The sequence below is a fragment of the Poecilia mexicana genome, unplaced genomic scaffold (genome assembly GCF_051168715.1).
Source record: "Poecilia mexicana isolate PSO_F unplaced genomic scaffold, ASM5116871v1 scaffold_15, whole genome shotgun sequence".
Classification (NCBI taxonomy): domain Eukaryota; kingdom Metazoa; phylum Chordata; class Actinopteri; order Cyprinodontiformes; family Poeciliidae; genus Poecilia; species Poecilia mexicana.
Window position 1 is genome coordinate 1005521 of NW_028263384.1, and position 10565 is coordinate 1016085.

Consider the following 10565-nt stretch of genomic DNA (forward strand, 5'->3'; position numbering starts at 1 on the left):
TGAGGGAGAGCGCCGTTGGACCCAGGTAGAGAGGCAAGTGATGGTTTAATGGAGGACAAACACAGACTCACACAGTCCAGGGTCCGGCAGCACAGATAAACGGAGACAAGGTTCACACTGGCAGCACGGAACCGAGAGCAGCCGACACAGGACTTCACCAGTGAGATGTGACGACTAACCTGAGACGATTGACAAAGACAAACGACAAGGACCCGACAAGAGACAGAGATAACAGGTGGACTTAAACACACCCGGGGTAATAAAGGGGAGAACAGGACAACACAGAGACTCACAAGAGACATGACCCAGAAAATAAACACAGAAAACACAGAACCCGACAAATAAAAACAGATGGCAGCAGAAGTAAAGCAATGACAAATGCTACAATAAAAAATAAATAAAATACAAATAATAAAGAACAAAAGTCAAGAAATTGAGAAAATGTCTATAGACGCTATATTTAAAAATAAAAGGACATACAAGAGGACACAAAATGAAGACAAAAACACGGAAAGTTAAAGCTACTACAACTACTAAAATAAAAATAAACTAAAAGAAAAAAGCATAAAAAAGTAAAACAAATCCAAGAAATTTTCTAAAAATAAGAAAATTAAAGCAAAAGACATTAGAATTAAAAAGAAACAAGAGAAAGAATAAAATTAATGAAAAGAAAAAAGTAAAAAACAAATAAAAAAGATGATAAAGGTTACAGATATGAGAATTAAAAAGAAATAAAATCCAATAAGATGAAGAGTAAAAAAGAAACAAATCAAGAAATAAGAACAAAATTAAATAAAAAAGAAAAATAAAGAGAAAACAAAACCAAAAACGTTAAAGCTATAACGGTCACTAGAATAAAAAATAATAAAAACAAAGGAAAGAAAAAAACTCAGAAGTTAAACTGCGGAATGACGGACTCGGTCCGGTTCTTCTTCTCCAAGCTGCGGTCCGGCAGTCAGACAGGAGGCGCTCTGCTCCAGAGGAGTTCTGGTTCTGAAGAACCGATAAAAAGTCCAGAAAGTCTGCGGCTCCTTCATGTTTCCTGGTTCAGGAGGAAACTCAGCCTAAACTCTCCAAGCCGTCCCCGGTCATCCCAGCGCGAGAAAAACGGGATTTATGTCCCAACCTCGCGATACTCTCCTCCCACCGCGCTCTCTCTCCCTCCCCGCACCGGGGGCGATCAAGCGGCGGGGATGACGGGAGAGTGTCCGGACAGCCCCAGCAGCCCGCGGACGCCCCGACACGCACCAAGCCCTGCGCTCCGTCTGCACTCAGCGCGGCTCCGGTTCTCCTGCTGCGGAGGGAAATCTGACCCGGGAACCTCCGGAACCAGCTCGGGACTTCCTACCTGTCCAGCCATCAGCTGCCCGACTCCCCGCTGAGGACCCGCGGACACCCGGCCGTCTGTTTCTGGAGTTACCGGAGTTTTTGTGCGAGGCGATGCGGGAGCGGGCGGAGTGAAGCCGCGCGCCCGGTGCGCACTGCCTGTTCCCCGGGTGGAGAGGCGCGCAGCTCCCCGCCGCTCCTCTTCATCACCGCTTCTTCATCTGTGGATTTTAACCCCGCGGGTCGGCCGGAGCTGTCCGCCCATGGATCCGCCGCTCCGCGCCTCCTGTGCGGGTCAGTGAGCGGGACGCAGCGGGATGTTGTGATTTAAACCCGCAGCTTTTACCGCAGGACTTTCACATGTAAGTAACCGCTTTTATTCTCCTCATTCCGGCTGCTGGCGGCGCGAACTCTGACCTTTGGGTTCATCCTGGAAACTAACATCAGCAGAAATTTAGAAATATTCGCTTTTATTTTGTGTTTTGTTTCCTGATGAAAGTTTAAAAATCGCTTAAAGCTGAAAAATCCAACAGAATCAAACTTTTACGCACAGAAATGGGTTTTCATCTGAAACATCTCCAGCCCGGACTGCGGTTCCGGTTCGGACTCAGTCAAGGCGCTCAGCTCCGAGCCTCTCCTGAGACTCGGTTCCTACGCGACCAGCCGCGCCGTGCTGGGCCGAGCCGAGCCGAACCGCCGCTCTTTCCATTAATTAAGCGGCTGTTTGTTTGCGCTTCTGCTCGTCACTTTCTGGCCTGTTTACGTCTCCAAGTGGACAAACTTCTGCTTTTAGGTCCTGATTTCCATAAGCTGACATTTACTGAGGTCCGGGAATATTCATATCTAATGTGACAAACTGCTGGGCTGAGCAGAAACCGCTTTATTTATCCTGTAGGTGAATATTCTTCAGGTGTTTCTGGGCAGAAATGATCAAACCCGGCAATAAAATAACAAAGATGAAATGAATTTGTGTTTCTTGTTGAATTCTTGGCCGTTTATTCATGACTGAAGCAGATTTGTTTTGCTGCTGGGAGAAGAAATGAAGCGTACAGGCTGACCTTTAACCTTCTAGATGTTTCATGTTCTGCAGCCTCTTTTTATTTGTCACATAAGACGAAACAGAAGCTGCAGAAATAGTCATATTTACATTTTATTTTATTAACTAATAAATCAGAGGTAGAAATCTAATCATTTCTGTGCGCAAGCATCCATCAGGTTCAATATTCTGTTATTTTTCATAAATCTATATAATTACTTTATCTGTGCAGCTCCAGATGTTAAGAATCACCCAGGTAATCTGTTAATATTGTCATATTATATGAAATCATCAAATATTTCCCTTAATCTGACCTTCTATTATATTACAGATGAATAAATGCTGATATTTTGCCTCTTCTTATAAAAACACCTTTAAAAAGTGAGTTTAATTTCAGCTAATATTAAAGGTTTAGCTGCTGTTTTATTCTGACAGTAGAAATAAGCAGATTTGTGTAAAATTTGCAGTTTTTCTGTGTTTAAGCTGCTGGGAAACAAAATTGTTGCTCCAAAATGTTGCTTGGTTTTCCTCCGTCTCGACTCCGAGGCGGTCCGGTTTGTCCGGATCCATCCGGTGGGAGAATCCCGATGGGAATGTTTCCCTTCAGGTGGAGCGCAGTAAGGAGACGTCCGTTAGGATGAAAACGAAGCAGAGAAAACACGATGTGACGACCGTAAACAGCCCGGACTCACGCTCCGCTCCGACTCCGTCCCTCTCAGTCTGGATCTAAATCCCCGTCAGGAAAACCGATCCTGATGCTTTCAGGGTGGAGGAATATTTTTAAAGGTTGGGATTGTTTCTGAGTTTCTCCTGCTGAATGACAAACTGCTCCAGTCTTTGCTCTGACTCATGTTTTGTTTTGTTTTTATGATAATTCAGAATTTTATGCCTTTTTTGTTTGGAGATTAGAGAGAAAAACACTGATTTATCAAAGTAACATGAATAAATCTGTGAGTGATTTCAGTCAATTTGAGTTTTGATTGTTATTTCAGAACATATTTATGATGCACAGATCTGAAAAATAAACCCAGAGCCTCATGAAAACAACCTGACAGAAAGAGTTTCAGTTTTAGTTGCTGTTATTCTGTAATATGGTCCTATAATTATATCAGTTGATGAATACACCCGATTTGGTCACATTGAGTCATATTATGATACATTGGCTTAATGCATTGTATCGAATTTTCCCCTTTTATGATATTACTAACATAGTATCAAATTGCATCACATCATATGGTGTCATACCGTATCACATTCTACTGAATCATATCGTCATGTTGAATCAGTTCATTCTTAACATGAACAAGTTCTAAATCATTTCATCCAGGTTAATAAAAACATTAATTCTTTCATAATTCAAGCATTTATTCTATTACTTTGTCTACTTACTTGTGGATGGTCTTATAGAAAACTCAGTTCGTCCGCCGTATCTTCCACCTACAAACAATAAAATTAAGAGGATTAGTTCAACCTTTGGTGTAAATTCTGCTGATTAAAGGCGTTATAGTTCAGTTTGAAAGTGAGTGGAGAGCCAGATGTTACATATCTGGTTCCCACAACATCTCTACAGATCGAAGAACACAAAGCAGTCGCTCAGTGTTCACCTTGAAGGAAAATGTTGCTGCAGCTGCTCTTCTATGTGAAGCGGTGACGATTCGAGGACCTCCATTTTAAAAATGCTTCGTTAAATTACGTTTTACTATCTAGCGCTGTGTTCCAGCCGGACGATTATTAGTGTTGCGCAATGGTCTTACTTCCGCCAATGCTAAGTGCGATTAGCAGCTTTGGACAGAGACGGCGCGGGACGGAAAGAAGCACCGCTAAGAAAGAGACAGAAAATATCGAAAATGAGGAATCATTTCAAACTAAACGGAAAAGGAAACACAGCAGGAAACATCCGCTACGCTCCGAGCTCGTTAGCTTCTCCTAACAGGTGACGTAACTTTTATCTGTACCAGAACAACGACAAACATTTTGGCTAACTTTACTGTTACTAACTGATCAACAAGAGTAAAGAAGTGACTAAAAAGAAATAAAAATAGATTAGAAATATATATTTTATAAATATGTCATACTTCTAACTTGATACGGAAGGTGATATTTGAATCGTTTTGCATTTTAATCAATATAAAGTTTTCTTATTAAAACAATTACTGGCATTTTCTCATCTATATTAAGTAGCTACCAGAGAACGGCACCATTTCTTATTCATTAATTGTCAGAATAATTGATAGATAACTTGATACAATAATTGTTTACAACAGTCCGACTTCAGTTTGATCGATAATTTTCCCCTAAAAATTTGGTGTAAATGTTTAATTAATTTAAAAACAGAGCTGTTCTCACCTCATGTAGAAAATGGCGTTCAGTTCCGCTAATGAACTTGATTATAAAGAGATTGCAAGATCATGAAACATGCTGTGTCTAAAGCTTGGTTCACAGGCGCGATTTTTATGCCGATTTCTGTCCCGATTTCCCCTTTCAGACGATCTTAAATACGCCCGATTATCGGGATGCTCTAAAGACAGTCATGAGGATATTCATGTCGGGGAATCGGGGATATTCAACATGTTTGAGACGGTTTTTTTGTGTGTTTTTTCCTGTTGAATAATGTTCTAAAACTATAGCCGTTGCTTCTAAATCGTCGGCCATGTTTGTTTACACTGAAATCACGTTTGATCCTGCGAAGTTATGTGAGATTTTCAGCTTGACATCGCCAGAGAAATCGGCCTGAGTGTGGCTCTTTTCCACACGCAGCAGGTCCAAACCTGTTATATCTGGTTTTATTGTCATGTTTGGTGTCCCTCGGGTTTTACACATGAATTTAAAACAATTTCAAGGTATAAAGTGATGTAGATGATTAATATTGTTATCAAACCTTGTCTTCTAAGTCCCATCAGGCTTTAGAGTTAAAAACAGACTAAAACAATGAAGTAATGCAGCGACAATCCAAGAAACTCCATCTGATTTACAGAGGAACTAAAAGTTTTTGGGGGTTTTTTCATTAAAATCTCAGCTTTGTTCTGCAGGTTTATTGAAGCTTGTAATTCCAGTGTAGGTCATTTTTCTGACCATCCCAGCAGGACTGCTGTGGTTAAGGTTGTCCCTCTCCCAGGTGAGCAGTGGGCGGGGCCTGCTGGCCTCAGGTGCCGCTGCGGTTGCAGGATTTAAATAAAGTTGTGGAAAAGAAGAGGCGCGTGGTTTCCAGATCTGCAGCGAACCGTCAGCAGCTGCTGTGTCAACCTGCCACAGGTGTGTGTGAGTGTGTGTGTGTGATTAAACCTGAGTTTGCATGTGTGTGTGAACACATCTCGGAGTGTTTGTTCAGAGCAGCAGACCTGAACGTTTATAATGCAGACAGCAGCAGCTGCTGCTTGGGCAGATCTGAGATCAGATTCCTGCTTTTATCTGAACAGCGGAGCAAACAGAAACCACACAGGTTCTGGTGATGATCACAGCCCGGTTCTCTGGTCCTGGTTGTGGCTGTCAGGAGGTTAAGCGTGGTGAGAGGTTTTCCTGGAACTGCAGCAGGAAGTTCCTCGTAATGTTTTTCGCCTCCAGAAGCGTCTGGGTGAAACCACGGCGCGGCGTTCCCTCTGCTCTCCAGCTGATGGCCGACAGTACCTGAATATTCCGGCCGGACCGGATCGGGTTCCTCTCAGGCTGCTGCTGCTTCAGAGGCTCAAAGCTTCACGAGGAGTTTAGATTGAATAACTTTATGATTTTCAGTTTTTCTTTTGTTCATTTTAGCTGCAAAATTCAAACGGACACTTTCATTCCTGCAGATTTACAGGATTTCAGTTAAAAACAGAACGTAGTGAAACATCTTTCTGCAATGACAGATCTCTGAAACATTCATCCATCCATCCTCCGTCCATCCATCCATCAATCCATCCATCCATCCATCCATCCATCCATCCATCCATCCATCCATCATCCATCCATCCATCCATCCATCCATCCATCCATCCATCCACCCACCCATCCATCCATCCACCCACCCACCCATCCATCCATCCATCCATCCATCCATCCATCCATCCATCCATCCGTCTTAATGATGTTTATCCAGTGAAGTTGTTGTGGTGATTTTCTCCTCAGGGATGACAATAAGTGTGTTAGATTTCCCTCTGTGTGTGTGTGTGTGTGTGTGTGTGTGTGTGTGTGTGTGTGTGTGTGTGTGATGTTTTCATAGGCAGCAGTCGGTTCTGTAAAGTTTTGGACCGGGTTCAGAGGTCCATGTCTGCAGAGCTTTTAACAAACAACTTCAGCTAATTATACAAACCAAATCTGAAAGCTTTTTATTCAGTTATTAGAGGAAAGCAGTTAATTATATTCCAGCCGCAGCGTTTCAGACGCTCCTTCCCTCCAGCTCCAAACTTACATAAGCGACAGGTTTTAATGGGATAAAACAATCAGAGAAAGTGCTGCGGCGTTTAGAGCCAGCTCCGACTGCTTTTGTCAAGGCGTCTGGCGGCGCTGGCGGTCCAGAGGCCGCCGCCGTGACTCACAGCAGAAATACCAGAGCAGCATGTGTCAGCCGTAATCCACTGTCAACGATCCTCTAAAGTGACTGTTCACGGCAACAGACGGCGGCTTACACAGGAACAAAGGAGGCCGGGAATAAATCCTGATGAACCTCCAGAACCGGGTCTGGTTCTGCTGACTCAGCTCTCTGGATCACTCTGCAGGATTTAAGTTCCCGTCCAGTTAAAGTCTGGGCTTTTATTTTGTTTGGACCATCAACTTCCTGTCACTAGGGGTGCACCGATTCATCGGCGCCAATTTTCTTATTTTTATGAGATCAGCTGATGTGGACCCAGAAATGATTCTGGAGGCTGATCAAATTACCAATCATTTAATATTTAAAAATTACATAATCAGACAGACCAAAAAATATAAAGTTATGTAGAAACGTTGGTATTTTCAGAACCAAACTGACAATAATTCATACAAGAAACAAAAAATATCAGAATCGGGAAGATAATTTTTTTTCAAATCAGTTTTTTTCAATAAAACAAATTCAGAAACTTTAACAGAAACTGTGTGTGTGTGTGTGTGTGTGTGTGTGTGTGTCTGCTGAGTTTCTGTTAAAACATGTTTGTTTTTCATTCATTGAAAAGAAAATCCTGAAATTTTACTCAAGAGTAGAAATACTTTATAACAAGATTACTCAAGTAAAAGTAAAAGTTCAGTGTAGTGAAAATACTCCAAAAAATAAATTTTAATGTTGTTTTTGTTTCCATATTTTTCAACATTTCAGTCAAAACTAATTGGCATCGACCAAAATCTGAATCAGCAGGTTGGACTTTTAAAAATCAGTAATCAGGGATCGGCCTGCAGTCTTTGCACCGATGGTCCCGTTACGTCCTGCTGTCGGACCGGACTGGTTCCGTTACGTCCTGCTGTCGGACCGGACCGGTCCCGTTACGTCCTGCTGTCGGACCGGACTGGTCCCGTTACGTCCTGTTGTCGGACCCGGACCGGACCGGTTCCGTTACGTCCTGCTGTCGGACCGGACTGGTCCCGTTACGTCCTGTTGTCGGACCCGGACCGGACCGGTCCCGTTACGTCCTGCTGTCGGACCGGTTCCGTTACGTCCTGCTGTCGGACCCGGACTGGTCCCGTTACGTCCTGCTGTCGGACCCGGACCGGACCGGTTCCGTTACGTCCTGCTGTCGGACCGGACTGGTCCCGTTACGTCCTGCTGTCGGACCGGACCGGACCGGTCCCGTTACGTCCTGCTGTCGGACCGGACCGGTTCCGTTACGTCCTGCTGTCGGACCGGACTGGTCCCGTTACGTCCTGCTGTCGGACCGGACCGGACCGGTTCCGTTACGTCCTGCTGTCGGACCGGACCGGTCCCGTTACGTTCTGCTGTCGGACCGGACCGGTTCCGTTACGTCCTGCTGTCGGACCGGACCGGTCCCGTTACGTTCTGCTGTCGGACCGGACCGGTTCCGTTACGTCCTGCTGTCGGACCCGGACCGGTTCCGTTACGTCCTGCTGTCGGACTGGACCGGTCCCGTTACATTCCGTTACGTCCTGCTGTCGGACCCGGACTGGTCCCGTTACGTCCTGCTGTCGGACCGGACCGGACCGGTTCCGTTACGTCCTGCTGTCGGACCGGACCGGTCCCGTTACGTCCTGCTGTCGGACCGGACCGGTTCCGTTACGTCCTGCTGTCGGACCCGGACCGGACCGGTTCCGTTACGTCCTGCTGTCGGACCGGACCGGTCCCGTTACGTCCTGCTGTCGGACCGGACCGGTTCCGTTACGTCCTGCTGTCGGACCGGACCGGTTCCCTTACATCCTGCTGTTGGACCGGACTGGTTCCGTTAAACGGGTCAGAACTTCCCTGCGTTGACCTCGGGTTAAACCCCGCTCGGCTCATTTGGGCTTTTCCACTTCAGCCGGGATCCATCACCTGATCCCGGCGCTCCCAGAGAAACGCTTCGGCTCTGAATTGCCATTGATGCTTCAGAGGTCAGAGGTCGCAGCAGGACGCCGCTGCGGCATGTGTTGTGGATTTTACAGGAAGCAGCTGAGCGCTGACTTATCTCCACCTGCTCCGGGACATGTGGGGCGTTTGTCTGCGCGGGAGCATGAATCAAACGCACCTCCAGTCTGGATCAGAGCCGGTCGGGCCGGAAGAGTCAGATCCTCGGATCAGGCCATGACCAGAACCGCCTTCAGGTCCGAGAAGTTCCTGATCACAAGGAGGAAAAACATCTGCTGGGATTTAGTCTGTGGTCATCAATGCTAACTAAAAAGCTAGCTGAGCTAACCCTGAAGCTAACCATAAGCTTCAGGGTTTGTTGTTCTATTGCTGCAGCGATGCACTAAGAGGACGCTAAGGCTAAAGTGCTAGCCATAAACATTAGATCTACTAGCGCTAAATTGCTAAACGAACATTGTATTTTGAAGATGCTAAGGCTAAAGTGCTAACTATAAACTGTAAACAACTGTTCCACTAATGCTAAAGCGCTAGTAAACAGGGAAAGCTAATGCTAAGTGCTAGCCTCAGTCATATTGATCCCCACCGTGTGTCGATGACACAATGTGTCCTACAACAGATTCACCCCCTTCAAAATAAGAGCATGAATATAAACGTATAGCTACTCGGAGTCAACAGTTGATAAAACTTCAGCACAAATGTTGAACTTTATTTAACTGAAAGTTTCGTTCATATTTGTAATCAAAATGCAGCTAAAAACTAGGGCTGTAGTGATACAACAATCTCATGATACGATACACGATATTCTGCTCACGATACGATATATATTGCGATATTCAGCAAACGATACAATTCAATACACTTTTGCGATTTTCTGAAAGATTTTAGAGGGACAGAGTGATTTTGGTGACATTTTGTGACTGTAATAGAGTTGGATTGAATTAATTTAACTGAAAACTGATTAAAAGCACCAACTACACAATACCTGGCTCTGGTTGGACACGGACACAGACTTAAAGTCGACAGCTGGACAAAATGAATCAAAGTGGAGAGAAAACATGTTCCTTTTAATTGAAACAGTACAAACTGAAGCTTACATGCATTTGTAAAGTAAATAAAGTGCACCAAGTACCTGCTCTGCATAGTGTGATACCTTTTAACCCTGACACTTAACATGTGAAGGAATCGCTCTAAGCCTGATGACCTAATCACTCTCCCGGCGAAGCAGCAGTGAGTGAGACAGGTGACAGTTGGACGTTACGATACTTGCAGATGAATATCGATTTTTTTCTAGGAAAGAAAATATTGATATATATCGCAAAATCGATATTATTACACAGCCCTAGTAAAAACACAAAGCACTGGGATTTTATTTGGTCTTCTCCTGACTGATACCTTTCTGATTCTCTCTGACTGGAAAACCCTGAACATCTGATCGCAGTTTGTTTTTCTGCGTATTGAAGCCTCATTAAATGTTTGGAAATGATTTGATCATGATCCCGTTTTCTAAGTAATGAAACCCAGAAATCTTCCCAGGCTGTGTGAACTCTGGAGAGCCGCTGCAGATCTGAATGCACAGATTTGCAGTGAAACGTAGAATGAAACTCCAGATTTCTCCAGATGGACCCTGGATGTTATTTTATTAGCTTTCTGCTGTTTTGTGACTTAAACGCGGTGTGAACGTGGAGGAAGGAGTGTGTCTTCATGTCGAGTCTGATCCGGTTGAAGCTCCTCAGCAGGTGAGCT